The 15,593-nt window shown below is 43.1% G+C and overlaps 1 long non-coding RNA gene across 1 annotated transcript; it reads left to right on the plus strand.

Annotated features, from left to right (window-relative positions):
• Positions 1-284: 284 nt before the first annotated feature.
• Positions 285-12,290, plus strand: LOC111727419. The gene is made up of 2 exons (XR_002774977.1): positions 285-392; positions 12,088-12,290. It is a non-coding gene; the product is annotated as an uncharacterized LOC111727419 (long non-coding RNA).
• The last annotated feature ends 3,303 nt before the right edge of the window (positions 12,291-15,593 follow it).

Raw genomic sequence — 15,593 nt, forward strand, 5'->3', positions numbered from 1 at the left:
AAATACAAGAAAGCTATCAGCTATAAGAAAGAATCAGCAGACACAATACACATGAAAACAGCACATAAGAACGTGAGATATTGGAGCTATCTGAAAGAGACTAAAACTAAGCATGTTTTAATGTATTAAAGAGAGGACATAAAAGAAGGCCTAGAAATACAAATGAAATAACAGAGCCTGTGTGGAAAAACAAAACAAACAAGAGAAAGTTAAGCAACTTGCATTTTCAGAAAAAAAAAAAAAAATCCAGTCCTGGAGCTAAACAAGAAGATAATGTACCAACAGATTGGTACTTAGCTGAAGAAAGAAAACGATTGCCTGGGGGATCGAACTGAGGAAACTATCTGGAGATACAGACTATGAAGCTCAGTTTAAGAGCTATGGAGTCAAGGGTAAGAAGGTCCCGGCACACCTAGTGGGAGTTCTGAAAGTAGACAAGAGAGGGGAAGTGGGAGAGTCCGAGCCAGAGTCCTAATGCCTGAGACCTCTCCAGCCGACATTGTGTGCCACGCCCTAAGGAAGATGAAGAAATACAACCCAGAGTCAAGGCTGTCAAAGCTGGGGAGCACTGTAAACTGGCATGCAGAGGACTCACAGTTCAGGAGGGGCTTGAAGCAGGCAGGGCAGACCTCAAGGGAAATCAGAAACAGGCTCAGTGAGGCCACCAACCAGAGATACAAGGAGGCAATGTGGGGACAAACAGAGCTAGTGGACTGGGCAGTGAAGACGGGTGGGTGCAGGGTGGCAGCAGCTCCATGGCAGGAAGGGAGGACTGTCACTGGACGATCCATCCCTGTGCATCCTTCCTGCAGCTCAGGGAGGGTCTCCAGGAATTTTCAGCAGAGCAAAAACAGGGTAAAATTTGCATTTTAGAAGAGACTCTGGCTGCTGTGTGGACAGTGGACAGGATGGGGTAAAAATGGAAGCCAGGTCAGGAGCTGGAAGCTTGTTCCCCTAATCCAGCGTTAGATGGGTGCTGTGGGCTGGCATGCAGAGAGGGGTGGTGACGAGGGGGAGGCACCTCTGGAGGGGACAGAGGGGTGTGCAGGTGCGGGACACGTGCCTGAGGGACTGAGGATGACTCCCGAGCGTCTGGCTGGAGAACCCAGAGCCTGTTTCCCCTGACACAGCCACTCAAGCCTCCTGACCGTATCAGACACATGAGTTTCACGTCTCACTCTCTCTTCACTAGTCACTGTTTCACCATCTCTCTTTTAGTAGCCAACCCCAAACATCATTAATTCATGTTATTAATTCACTCTTATAAATAGTCTTGAAAGGAAATTCATGTTTAGTCTGGGGTCAACGGTGAATGTTCTTTGCCAGGAAGACATAGATGAGTGACAGGAGAATGCTTGAACTGTACCCTCTGTATAGGAAAGTGTCTTTAGAAGGGCAGAAAACACTTCTTATAAATACAGGGAGGTTCAGAGTATGGAAGTAACAAGGATTTTTGGGTGGGGGACTTGGGGACAGGTGTTGTTTATAATCACAGTGATAACTCAGCGTTGTAAAAGGAGTGATAACGGCCCAGGTGATAGGATATGGCTGGAATTCCACAGGGTTTTGGAGAACATCGGCTGGCCCTGCCTGTTCTCTCCAGGTCTCCTGATGGGTGCACAGTGGACACCCAGGAATAAGAGGAGATGATGGTTCTCTGCCTGGGAACAAGTTTCAGCACCAAAGTTACTGAACACCTCCAGTGTGCTAGAGATCCTTCGTAGGTGAATTCTCATACGCCTCACTTCAGATACAACTGTTACCATAACTGTTTTAAAGGTGAGAAAACGGGAGTCAGAGAAGCGCATTAGCCAAAATCTGGAGTGGAGAGAGATGTTTCACAGGCAGGCCTGTGGGGTTCCTGCTGTAGCCCCACCTGGAGCCCACTGCCTTCCTACTGGGGGGTGCTATGTGTGGGTAAGTCCCCTGCTTCTTCATGAGGGGTCCTATGGAGATGGCCAGGGTGGGGGCCGGGCTGGGCACCTCCACACTCTGGCTGTGTGGTCTCCAGAATTCACTTAACCTCTCTCTGCCTTGGCCTCCCCCTCTGTGAAATGAGGATCAAATTACACGGCTGCCAGTCCGTCTGCCCAGTGAAGCTGATGATTAATGAGATCACGGAAGGGGGGTGTGGTGCCCCAGGGCAGGCTCATTTATTTGGGAGCAGAGTCCATGTTTTTTCCTCCTTCCACACCCTGCCCCAAACTAAGAAAAATAATTTCTAAAAAGGTGAAATAAGCTAAGAGGAAAATTTACCAGAATTTTGTCATACACATTTAATAATTACAAACTAACTTAAGCTAAAAATATTGATTTTAGTTAATGATGTCAAATCACTACCCGAGAGAATGGCTTTGGTTTTGACAATGGCATAATTTTCAGGGGTTTAATCAGACTTAGCTTTTTCATTCCCTAAGTAAAATGGATTATTCACAAAGTGACATTTCAAATTACCACAGTTTCCAAACACCTGTAGGGCTCTGAATTTTCATCTTTCTCTAGGGAGAGTCTGGAGAATAGTTTAATTCCAAACCAACTCTCAGCCTGTTACAATTTTTCCAAGCACTGGGACTGAATGAATATTTGTTTTTCTCTCGAAAGCTAAAGCTAAGAGTTAAGGATAGAGTAGGGTTATCAATCCTTGAAAATATCATCAACAAGTACTCACATGCAGAGTCATTAGACGGGATACTTGGTGATTGTTCTGTGGGGAGTGTGGTAGGTAGTGTCTGCCTCGGGGTGGTTCAGAGCCTAAAGGGACATCTATGTATGTACACAGGTCATTTTATTACAAGGTGGCCTGAGCCTTGGTGACACTGACAACTACCAGGCCTCCTGGGAAAGTTGCTTTAAGATGAGCACACATGATTAGAGTTCAGAGGGGACCCACCGTCCTTCCCGGTGTCCGTCTGAGAACCTATCTTTGCAAGTTTCTGCTCCTCTGCTGGGCACTACAGATCCTGCCATTCCCGGCTGTGTGCCAGGGTGTGTAACAGGGGAACTGCGAAGATCAACAGGCCTGAGGTTTGTTTGAGACTCAAATGCCCACAGGGAGGAAGACAGCAAGTGAGGGCGGGGCAGTGAGCACATCCGGCAAAAGGGCAGCCCGTGGACAGGTCACCTCTGCCCTGGGGGGAGGCACAGGAAAGCTGGGCGTCTTTCCAAGAGGCAAGGAAGGTTAGGGTTTCTATGTGAAGTCCTCATTTTTAAATATTGGTGATTAGTTGCAAAACTGTATTTCTTTCCACACAGGGCACTGTGTCAGTCCACTCCTAGGTAGGAGCCCCGGTTCTAACTGTTCCCTCTGCCCCCAAACTCTCCGCTCCCATCCCCAGCACCATCCTGTCTCCGTGTCCTGGGTGGGAATGTTACACGCATGACCGACATGCGTGTGACAACTCAACTGTGGTTCTTATTTGGTGGCACAGCTACCTCATTTATTAAAGACAGCAATTCTGTCATTAATTAAGAGAAGCAGTTCTAAGCTCCACATGCAGATTTCTGGAGGGACCTGTATTCCAAATGCCTGTCCCCCTATGTAGCCAGCCAGCGTCGTCCTTCGCAGGACCTTTTACTCATTGTTCTTCCTTAGACAGAAGTGCAGTGTGCATTGTTTAAACTCTCACTCTGTTTATTCCCAAGACCTTTTACTTTAAAAAAGTGAGGAAAGTCTAGAGCCACTTTTAGAGTCTATTTCTTTGCAATCATTTTGTGAGTGAAGCCTTTAAAGATAGAGTGAAGCCCCCAGGTGCCCCATCAGCAAGCTCATTCATGGAGAATTAGATGTCTGCCCTGTAAACAGCTGTGGCCATCCTGGGCTTCTGGTGCCCTGATACCCCACCTTCCAGTGGCTTTGCCAGGACAGAGTGGCCAAAGTGGACAAACTTGCCTGAGGACACCGGGCATATCCGCCCAGCTCCCATTTAAGGCAACTGTTGTCTTTGAGACTATTGTTGGTGAGGCAGAGAAGCAAAAGATTCACGATGTTAGAAGGAAAACATCTTCCCATTCTAGTGCACATATTTGGACACACCGGGTAGGGTGGTGGTAATCTTTCCTGCAACCCCAGGCTAATATAAACTGCAGGTGCATTTGAAGGCCTCCTCCATGTATACGTATCCTGTGGGAGGCCTCGGGAAACAGGAGACATCGGCTGTGTCTCCTTTGAGATCCAAAGGCCACCCTGGTCCCACCAAAATCACCCTGGGCTTCTTGCTTAGCCACTGATTGGTGTCTGCGTTTGGGATGAAGAACAACAATTTGTAAGGCAGCAGCAGCTTAATGTTTGCAATTCCGTTGAGGACAAATATTAGCTGAATTCATTCTGTTTTTCTTCCTAACGCCATCCCCTGCCTTGAAGAGAAATTATAAGTGTAAGAAAGAGTTTGGAAATATTTCGAAGCCATGAGCGCTGGGCTTGATCTGTGTGTGAGACACAAGGGTAATCACATTAGAGACCACAGGCCTGATTGGTTAGCCTTATTTTGAATTTCTCTGTGATCTGGGGCATTCGTGATACCTAGCTGCAGTGGAATATGGACAGAGACGTCTGACAAGACATTTACCCTGAATATGTACTATGACTAAAGACAATTAGGGTGTCTATCTAAGGGAACGGAGGCTTACATAAGCAGTAATAGCACACGGTTGAACAAGATAGTTTCTCTAAGAAACTGAGATTTACTGAAATGGGTCCCAGATAGTTATTTACCCTTTGTGTTGCTCAGATATCCTGGCTTTTTAGTTTTAACAGCTATGATTATTCTGTGGAAAATCTCATAATATTGACATTGGATTTACCAAATACCTTTAGCTCTATTATGGGGAATTGATAGCAGATTTACTCACAAACCCAAGTATTAATTGTAACCCTAGCCTTTGCTTAAAGAATAGACTTCCCATAGGGTAAGGCTTTCAAGATCTTTGAAAGATGGGTTGCAGGAACAGAATTGAGAAAGATGTGTGCTCATTGGAATATTCCTAAGCATGCTTTCAAGAGCAAACACCTTGTGTTTGGAAAAAGCTTTTATTTGGGGGCTTATAATATCTGTGGTTTCTGTCTCACATTCTACTTGCCTATATTCTCATTAGGGTCTCAAGTTTCACAGTAACCACACAGCTACCCGGGCTCAGATTTAATCAGCAACAGACATCCATCAGGGGGAAGGAAGGACCATCCCTGCCCCCATGTAGCCTCCCATTAATGAAATATTCGCCAAGAAAACAGAGCTGGAATGCAAACAAACAGCATTGACCATGTCCTTGCCCCACTTCTAACCTCCTGTGATCTTTGGCTTCTGTTCACTACTTGCATTTATTTTGACTTCATTAAAAAAATGTAAGAGATGAAATTTCACTCAAGTCTGAAGTTCAAAGATTTACAGCCCAGATACAACAGAGAGAGTGGTGTTATCAGTTTGGGATTAGAGCCCTGTTCTATTTAGGATGCTTTCCTGCAAAGGAGGTTACTAATATTCATCATATTTTCTCAGCAGTTTACTAAAAACATAGAACATACTATCATAATCATCTTTCTCAGCTGATCTTTTCAATCACTGTGTGAGTTAGGAGCTGTGGTTATTCCCATTTTATAGACCCCGAGTCCCCTCATTTTCCTAGACTTTGAGAGATTACAAATAAAGTGCCTCAGAGGTGTACCAGATTGAGATGAGCAGTTTCTTCTACCCATAGGTGTCGGTGTACTCCAAGTGCCCCTTCCCCACGCCATGCCCACCGCGCCAGGCCAAGCACAAAGATGAGCCTGAAATCTCGCAGAGCTACCTGCAGGGGACACTCAGAGAAGCACCCAATGCATTTACACTTTTACTGTTGCTGATTACATACAAATCCAATTTGATGATAGCAACTCACAGGTCTGCATCACTAGACATTACTTACAAACACTTTCATGCTCAGAATCCCCATGGCCCTGCATGCCCATCTCTATGCTCTGGAGTCCCTAAACCCCACTGTCTGCACATACTGTAACAGTGTCTTGCTAGGGCTCCCTGGCTGGGTGGATAGTGCCTCCTCATCCCCAGTCTCACCTGGCAGAGCTCTAGCAATTGAGGGAGCCACACCTTTGTGCCTAGCAGTATGGTATCCTAAAAAATCCTGTACCATAAAGCCACATACAATACACAGCAAACTTCCAAAGAGAGGTCAGAACACTAAAATTTAGAAAGGTTAGGCACCTGAACCAACTTTAGATTACTATATATGACACAAATGGAGGGTGTCAGGATGACATGACTGAGTGACCAAGGGTCCTCTCTCAGCTGGACAATGAGTTGATGTGGCTAAACAGTCAGAGCATAATAGAAAACCACTGATGGGAGCTGCTTAATATGTCTTCTGGGGACAGGAGCAAGACAGGTGCTGACCACAGTAGGTGTAGACTAAGGATGTGGAGTCCAGCAAACATATTCTGCAAATGGGGACACTCTGGGGACGTACTCTGTGCCCCAAAGGGAAGGGGGGAAATATCGTGAGCTTGGGTTTGGTGCATCTTGACCTATCAGCTTCCCTGAGAGTGCCTGGCTTTTGAGGGTGCTTGATAACAGACGTTAAGAGATAATGTTCTTCTAGGGCAGCAGAATGCCAGAACATGTGGGTCTGAATGCCCTCTATGGAAGCGATGTGTTTATTTTTAGCTCTTTCCCCATTGCGGTGCTCTGACTGACACACAGATGATGACGGGTCAGCACCGAAACTATTACGGTTATGGTGTACTCTTCTTTAAAATGTTTGCCTTTGCTTCTTACTAAGAGTTGAAAGCAAAGTCTCTCACAGTCAACCTAAGTGATTTTCCTTTTCCTCTTTCACATTTACTGCTTTCAAAAATGGCTCTGAAGTTCAATGTGATGAGATTGTTTTTCATTTTTTCTGCTTATTTGCGTCAGAGGAAGACAATGAAAAGAACTGTCCTTCATTGTCCAGATGTGGTAGTGTATTAACACCATTTACAGCTTTCTACTAATGGGTCCCATATTTAAAGTGACACACTTTGAAATGTGGGATTGTGTGATATACAAACAATGGTGTCTAAGTAATTTTTGGAAATTGTCAATGTCTGCACCCCATGCAGCTTCACCAAATTAAACCCATTGAGACTTTTAGCTAGAGAGAAGTGGCCTTGTGATTTCTTTCCTATTTATACCAACAATTCTTTCACCATCTATCCCATGTAAGAACATCATAACAGCTTAGATAGATGTCAGGAGCTGGCATTTTAGGAAAAATAATCAACTGCAATTATATGACCAGACTTGGCCAATATAAAGGAAGGAAAGAGAGAGAGAGAGAGAGAGATAGAGGGCATAAATATGAAAAGTGAAGGACGAGGAAGTGCCTAACTACAGATGTGGGCATTTTACAAGGAAATATTGTGAATAAATCCATGTTAGTAAGTTTTCAAATATTGTGAAATTAACTATTTCTTAGGCAAAGGAAAATTACCAAGATTAACTAAAGAAACCTGAATAGAATCATAATTATAGGGATAAGGGTGATAGGAACATGGCAAGAATGTCTCTGTGGTGGTAATATTGATAATTTTTAAAAGAGCTTATAAGGTTTGGATAAAGTTTATATTATCTAAACTGTTCTAGAGAATATATAAATATGAAAAGTTTCCCAAATCTCTTTTTATATTAGCATAACTGTGGTATCTAAATCTGAAAGTACTAAATCAAAGGAAAAAACCTTAGGCTTATCTCACTTACGAATAGCAAGGGCAAAATTCTAGATTGAAGACTAGCAAATGGCACCAGGCTGCATACTTAAGGAATAACATTCTATGTCTAAGTTATTCTGAGGAATGCATTGCTGATATATTAAAAATAAACCCATTAGTAGGCTACCTAAAATAAATTGGCCACAGGGGAAAAAACACAGGTGCATTTCAGAAACTATCAAATGGACATTCTTTACATTTCAACATACATTCTTATAAAAACTGTAGTAAACCAACAATGATAATGACAAGAAAAATCAAATAAAATTCAACCGTGGGTGCCCATGATGGTGAAATTTTTGAGGCATTGCTTTTAAAAACAAATGCAAGGAAGGGTGTGTATTATTATTTCCTACCTTTCTGGGGGTTTCAGGCACTATACTGAGACCGGGAGGCAGAAATAATGGATACAACATTACTTAGTAAGTGAAAGTGAAGGTGTTTGCCTACGTCACCTTGTTGATCTCAATGACTTTTGGTATTCTATTCAAATATGATACCTAACACAGGGAGATGAAGCTGATAATCCTATCTCTTTCTCTTCTCTTCTCTCCTCTCCTCTCCTCTCCTCTCCTCTCCTCTCCTCTCCTCTTCTTTTGTTTTTTTTTTGAGACAGTCTCACTTTGTCACCTTTGGTAGAGTGCCACAGTGTCACAGCTCACGGCAACCTCAAACTCTTGGGTTCAAGCAATCTTCTTGCTTCCGACTCCCAAGTAGCTGGGACTACAGGCCCCCACCACAATGCCTGGGTATTTTTAGAGGTGGGGTCTTGCTCTTGTTCAGGCTGGTCTGGAATTCGTGAGTTCAAGCAAATGCACCTGTCTCAGCCTCTCAGAGTTCTAGGATTACACAAGTGAGCCACTGTGCCCAGTCTATTCTGTCTCTGTCCCCATCATTGGACAGGGACAAGAAAGAGCAAGTGGTGTCAAATTCTTCTTTACCCTTTGTTATGGGCTTAATTGGGTTTCTCCCAAATTCTTATGTTGAAGTCTTTCCTAATGCTCAGAATGTGACTGTGTTGGGAAGTAGGGACTTTAAAGGGGGTAATTAAGTGAAAATGGGGTTGTTAGGGTGAGACCTAATTCAATTTGACTGGTGTCCTTATAAGAAGAGAAGACTAGGACACAAAGGGAAGACCATGTGAAGACAGAAGGAGAAGACAGCCATCTGCAAGACAAGGGAAGAAGTGTCCAAAGAAACCAAATCTGTGGACACCTTGATCCTGGACTTCCAGCCTTCAGACTGTAAGACATAAACCTGGTTGTCGAAGCTGCCCAGTCTGTGGTACTTTGTCATGGTAGCCCTAGTAGATTAGTAACACCTCCCTTTTTTTTTTTCTCATTATGTTCTTGTATTTGAGTTGATGTCCAGTGATCTAGGCTGCATTTGCACAGCTCCCAGTAGTAAATGCTGATACTTTATGACCCATGATGCACAAATACCCAGTAGCACAGAACTAGTGGGACACTGGGAATGTCAGAATCCATAGGTCAGCTTGTTTCTGAGGCAGAACTGCTGTTGCAGTCCCTTTAAATGGTATTGATGTTGCTTGGCTGAGACCACAACAGGGATTTCAATAAGATGGCAGGATCAGGCTTCTCCTTAACAAACCCACACTGACCTCTATGCTCAGAACCATTTGTCACTGATGACTCATGTTGTGGTGGCAAGGAGTTGATGCTTGGATTCTCTTTCCAAAAGTCTATGTGATTTAGTCATGTGAACTGGTGTCTTGGCAAACTCCAGATACTCTATCCACCCCTATCCCATAGAGTGGGCGTTGTTGGTCTCTCGGAAAGCTTGACCTTCCTTGATTTTTTTCAACAGCTCTGGGAAGGTATATTAATGATGCCAGAAATAAAGTATTACTTAGCTCTGACTAAGGCACCAAAAACTCCTGTCCAAATGAGAGACAATGCTTCTTGTTCTAATGAGAAGCAGATGCAGGGCGTGGATGCGTTAGCCCGAAAATCTGAGAAAGTTGAGAAAGAAAGAGGAAAACACCAATACTGCCAAATCCTACAAGTTAGAAAACATGTTTCATTCAGCTATGGTTTGCACTTTGGTAATTCAATACTAACAGCCTTGCCCCATTGAGGAATTCAGAATTATATAGAGTTAAATAATAAATAAATGGAAATTAAGAAGCTCCTACTCTTGAACACGTTCAACAAAAGAGTTATCTTCATTTGTCTTTGGAGCTCCAGTCTCACTCTTAAGCTGCAATGATCAATGACGACATTTTAGCTGAGTGGAGAAAGTATGATGTAGCAAGAACCACTGGAGACTTGGTGTCTTTGTTCCTGTAATGTTGCACGATGTCACACATAGTTGCATTGCTGTGAAGACTGAGCCACACATTATGCAGCCAATAGATGGCCCATGTGGATTCTTTCAGGTTTCTCTTCATTTGGTTAGACTTGCACAGCCACAAACCTTTGTCGGTGCCCTGCCCCATGAAGGGCTTCTATGGGAACAACTCTCAGCTGGGTGTTGCTTTTAGAAAAACTCTGATGACAACTACAAGAAACAGCAAAAGCGATGAAGTTTCTTTCTCTCGTCTCTTCTCTATCCAGGGACACAAAGGTGTCTCTCTGGACTGGAATGATGAAAAAGCACACATATAAATCTTTCTAACGCAAAGCCAAATCTCTGCATATTCAGCAATAACATGACTTTTACCAAATGACCTTGGCGGAAGGGGTGTATCAGACACCCGAATTTGCCTTTCTTTTTTTTTTTTTAACTATGTACCAAATGTTTACCCATCCTTCTTCACTAGTACCTCAATTCCCTGATCCCAAATCCTGGAATTTCCCCCTAGAAATCATATAATGTTGACTTAAAATGAACTGAAAATATTCTTTAAAATAATTCTTTAAAAATCTCTGACTATTCCAGATATTTTCTCTAATATTTAGTCTATATTTTCTATTATAAGAAGAAATAGAATTCATTAAAAAACGTTTTATTTTAAATACAGAAAAGCAAAAGAACAGCAATAAACCCCACAGTTCCACCCACCTTGGGACAACCACTTGGCCTCACTTTGGAGTATATCCAAAGATACCTTTCTTATGAAAATTAAATTAAATTAATTACTATTACTTGACGAGAAATTGTCTCAGAAAATCTACTGGTGGATATTATTCTACCTTTTCACTACTTAAAGTTCTATGGAGCAGAAATAACAACCTGAAATTTAATCACGTCTATGAAGATTAAGAACATTTTCTGAAAAACTGACAACATGTCTTAGAGATAGATCAACGTTTACAAAACGACCCACTAGGATACATCCAAAAAAGACCACATAATCAGATGTTTGCTTTGCTCAGATGCTATTTGACTAAATTGTCTTATTTTTCAACTAGAATGTAAGCCAACTTATGTCACGTTAATTTATCTTATGGCCAACATAACGCTGCTAGAATTGTACACAATGAATCTCAGAGACTTTTCTCCATTTTTATCTTAGTGTTCTTTTCTATAGAATTCAATCCTTTTTATCCCTGTCCTCATATTTTATCCCCCCAAAATCTGTTGGGGGAAAAAACTATAGATACAGGCAAAGTGTATAGAACCTAGTAAGCACCTCCTCCCCCACCAAAAACCAGTATCTACTGTTACTTTGTCAGCCTTTTATTCAAGAACAAGTATAACATGTACATTTTAAGACTCTTTTAGTATTTGTAAAAATCATGGAAAGGCGTTTCCTTTCCACCATGTAAGAACTGGAGGCACCGAGATGGTGGGAATGTTCGTGATTTGCCTGAGTGCAGAGGTAGATTTTAAACACAGATCTGACCATTAGAAAGTTATTTTCTGTGCAGAGCTGGTTGCAATATTTGGGCATGAGAGTTGGTTTTGTTTGAAATTGAAGGACGTTTTAGAAGTTGAAAAACTGGGCACAAAACTAGAAACTTGCTGAGTTTTCAAATTCTATTATGGCAAATTCTTTCACAAACCTTAAATTTGGGAATGTAAATAACATTCCTCCAGGCAAAGCAGAGCTATTATTTAGAAGTTAAGAAAATAGACTCCCCAAAGCAATTGCTTTTGTGAACTTGGTTGGCACTGCAATATGTTTTGCAAAACGTCAAAGCAAAATTATTTACAGGGGGTCCTGTTGCTCAATGTGGCTTCAAGTGTGTTTGATTGAGATGCTTTTCACAGAACATGGAAAAAGTGCCCAGATTAGGATTGGAAGGAGTCACTGTGGCTCTGGTGGATTCTAGTAGTTTTGGATATGATCTGACAGAATGGTGATCAGTACTTAGATAGGGTTTCTTCATTTGCTTGTTTGCTTCTCACAACTAACCTACAGGGTGTACATTCTTGTGATTTTACAGATGAAAAGACTGAGACACTGAAAAGATAAGAACTCTGCCCAAGATCACCAGCCAGTCATGGAAGAACTTGGAGGTGGGCCCAGGAGCACTTCTTGGAGCTACCCAGTTTACTGCCTCAGTGTGGTTTAGTGCTATCAGATCCAATGCCTTTGGCATTGGTGGGAAAAGCAATCCATGTAAATCTTATAAATGAAAGAAAACAATTTTGGCTACTATGAATTATATTGTACTTATTCCACATCTATGAGAATTCATTGGCCAGAACCTGATGCCCTCGTCCAAAGCTACAGTAGGTAGAGGAGGATGGTGCAATCTGCACCTCTGTCTCTGCAGGTCTCTCTGGTGCACCTCATGTGCTCCTTCCACACCAGAGCCCACCCCACACCCCAGAGCAGGGTCTTTACTGTGTTTGAATCAGAGCAGAGGACACGGGGGAGTGCTGTTGTGATTCTGAAAGGAAATGTAGATGCCCTGGAGGGGACAGTGCTCAGGGGAGGCAGGGTCTGGAGCCTAGAGCATTGGTGGGACTCCCATCAGGTGGAAATGCATGAGTAAAGTTTATTTCAGGAAAGGAGAAAACTCTCTTGAGCACAAATACAGACAGGCCAAGCCTTGGTGGGCAGGGGAAGTTTTGGGAGCAGAGTGCTGAGATCATAGTTTCCCAGGAAGGGAGGGAGGAAAGAAAGGAGCCAGGAAATGGGGGTGTACAGCCTGCATCCTATATTCTTCACCCCCTCCCCACTTTGTATAATACATCTATAAGCTCTCTCATGGAGAGACCTTCACTGCCCAGGCCCCTGCTGAAGGGTAGTAAGTAGAGATTACATGGTGGAAGGATCAAGATAGAATAGAGTGTGTGCGGGGAGGGAGTGGAGGAAGGACAGGGATTGTCTCTAAAGGCCTCTGTGTAAGAAAGGGCCATGGCACAGTGAGGCCTTGGGATGGATGGTAAAGCTGATGGGACCAAATGAATTGTGGGAAGAAGAGAGGCAAGAGGGAAAGGGAAAAAGGGAGAAAAACAAGAATGAAGAAATAAAGAAAGATGGGAAGGAGGCAGAAACACAGCATGGAAGCAAAGGGTGCCTTCTCATGGCAGTAGGGATGGAATGGAAGGAACTGGAATCTCTCCCTAGACTCTCCCCTCCAAGGGGCCCATCCTGGGTGAGACTCTGTCTGCTGTGCATCGGCAAAACCACCTCCCATCCTCCTCTCCACGTTCTGCAGGGACCTTTTACTAAAGAAGAAACTATCTCATGGGAAGAAGGCAAAAATAAAAGTGCTGAGGTTGGTGCCAGATGGATAACTTCTAGTACCCAGGAAATGCTTAGAAGAAAAATAACAAAAGGATTCCTTTAGCATTTAGGCTCTGTTATGAATGTAGTGACTTCAGCTCACCTGAGATTACTTGTTATGTTTTATTTGTCTCAAATGTAAAAGAGAAAAAAACCCAATTAATCCATTTAACCTGTGCTCAGGCATGACAGTGTGGTGGGTGCTGCACTGGACCTGGTAGGAAATGTGATGATGACAGAGGAAGGGGGCATCCACTGGCAGGAGAACAGCCTCCTTAAAGTCCAATCTTTTTAAATCTCTGCTCAACTTGTTCCTTCACTGTGGTGTTATTTATTTGTGGGTGGGAAGAGATCAGGGAAAGAGAACATTTTGGCATATTTACATGAGAAACTCCATGGCTTCAGACCCTTCACCTACACATATTTGTTAGTGCTGGTCTGATTTTCTTGTTAAACTAATTGCATGTCAGGCTCTCTGACAAGACATTCAGGATTCAATGTCAACTGTTGGCAACATGAATGGAAACCTTAGCAAAAACATTGCCTTCTTTTTCTGTCCCTGTGAAGAGGTACTTCAAGAGAATTTAGGGGCCAAATCAGGGGTGTGTGTTGCAAGACAGGAAAGCATCTGCAAATTCAGCTGGAGATCCCACGACCTCATCCAAGGATCATTTTAGTTTCCCATTCAAACCCTGGCTCTGGGTCTGTGGCTTTTGTTTTGTAATAAGAATGTCCAATGGGCTGTTCGAGGTGACAGTGTAAAGCAGAGCTGCTCAGGGAATGGGAATCACCTCACTGAGACCCGTCCAGGTCTCCTGGGGGTGGGGTCAGAGTGGTGTGAATTAGATCTTGCATCTTGTGCCCAGAGCACCATTTATTTTTATTTTGAAGTAATATCTCAGTAAAGAGCTGTTTTTTAAGTTTTCTTTTCTCCATACACGCTATTTGGCTTTGGGTTTTTTTAGCCAAAAGTTGGTTGTAACCATATCAGAAACCCATTATGAAGTTGTTTTTGTAAACAATGGTAACTGTGATCATTGGGCATCTCAAGGTTACAGGCTCAAACCAGTTCCAAGCCAGTGCACCAGGAAGCCTTCCTGCTTTACAAGGACCTAAGACCAAGGAAACTCACAGATGCAGGCTGAAGTGATTTGTGATTTTTTGGCTCCTTGGATTGTAAGAGAGCCCTTCACTGTCTCTACACACATCCCTCATGCGTACTGCACATCCCATTGCACCTGGGTGTCAGGGAAGCATAGCACCTTAGGGACAGAGACAAACATAGTCTTGGTTGTTTCATTCTGGGAATCTCTAACTGTACTAACTATCAACAGATGCTTCAGCTTGGAAGGAAACTTAGCAGGGAAGTGGCAAGGGGATGGGGGAGCTGATTGGCTTTGTAGAGAGAGAGGGTGTGGGTAAAGGGTGGAGAGGTTGACACTCTCAGAGAGGCTCCATAACCTCATAGGGGCATCATTCATATAAGACCCTTGGTTCCCGTGGCTTGGGTACCAGATGAGTGTCCCTTTTAAATAAGAAGCATCCTGCAGCTCTGTCTGCTAATGGATTCAGGGTTCCTACAAAATGGGACACTTCCAACCATGGACCCAGCAGAGCCCCTGATATCTTCACAGTGGGCACCAGCTTCTCCAGTTCAGAGGACACCTACATCTGGGAGATTTATTTTCCCAGCTTAGGATTCTTTACCATGTTGGCCCAAATCAGTCTCTCCAAGCAGTGAGCCACTTGTTCATTGCTCCATTCATTCACCCAATCTTCCTTACATTTAAATCTTCATAGAGCATCACACTGAACCAACTTTAAAGCTTCCTTAGAAGGAAATGGGTAATCAAAAGAATGCTAGATCTAGTAAAGAGATTGACTTTGTGGTGAGAAACCTTCCCACAAAGAAAACGCCAGTGCCAGATGGCTTCCCTGGTGAACTCTACCAAAGAAGAAATAATATCCATTCTACACAAATGCTTCCAGAAAATTGAAGAGATGACATTCTTCCTAACTCATTCTTTGAGGCCATCATTATCCTGATGTCAACCCAGACAAAGACATAACCAGAAAAGAAAACTGCAGACTAATATCCCCCCTCAAATAAGTTACAAAGATTCTAAATACAATTTATCAAATAAAATTCAACAATATACAAAAAGAATAACACATTATGGCCACTGAAGTTTATCCCAGGAATGTAAGGTTGGT

Source organism: Otolemur garnettii, unplaced genomic scaffold (assembly GCF_000181295.1).
Source record: "Otolemur garnettii isolate 467f Iridium unplaced genomic scaffold, OtoGar3 scaffold00105, whole genome shotgun sequence".
Taxonomy (NCBI): domain Eukaryota; kingdom Metazoa; phylum Chordata; class Mammalia; order Primates; family Galagidae; genus Otolemur; species Otolemur garnettii.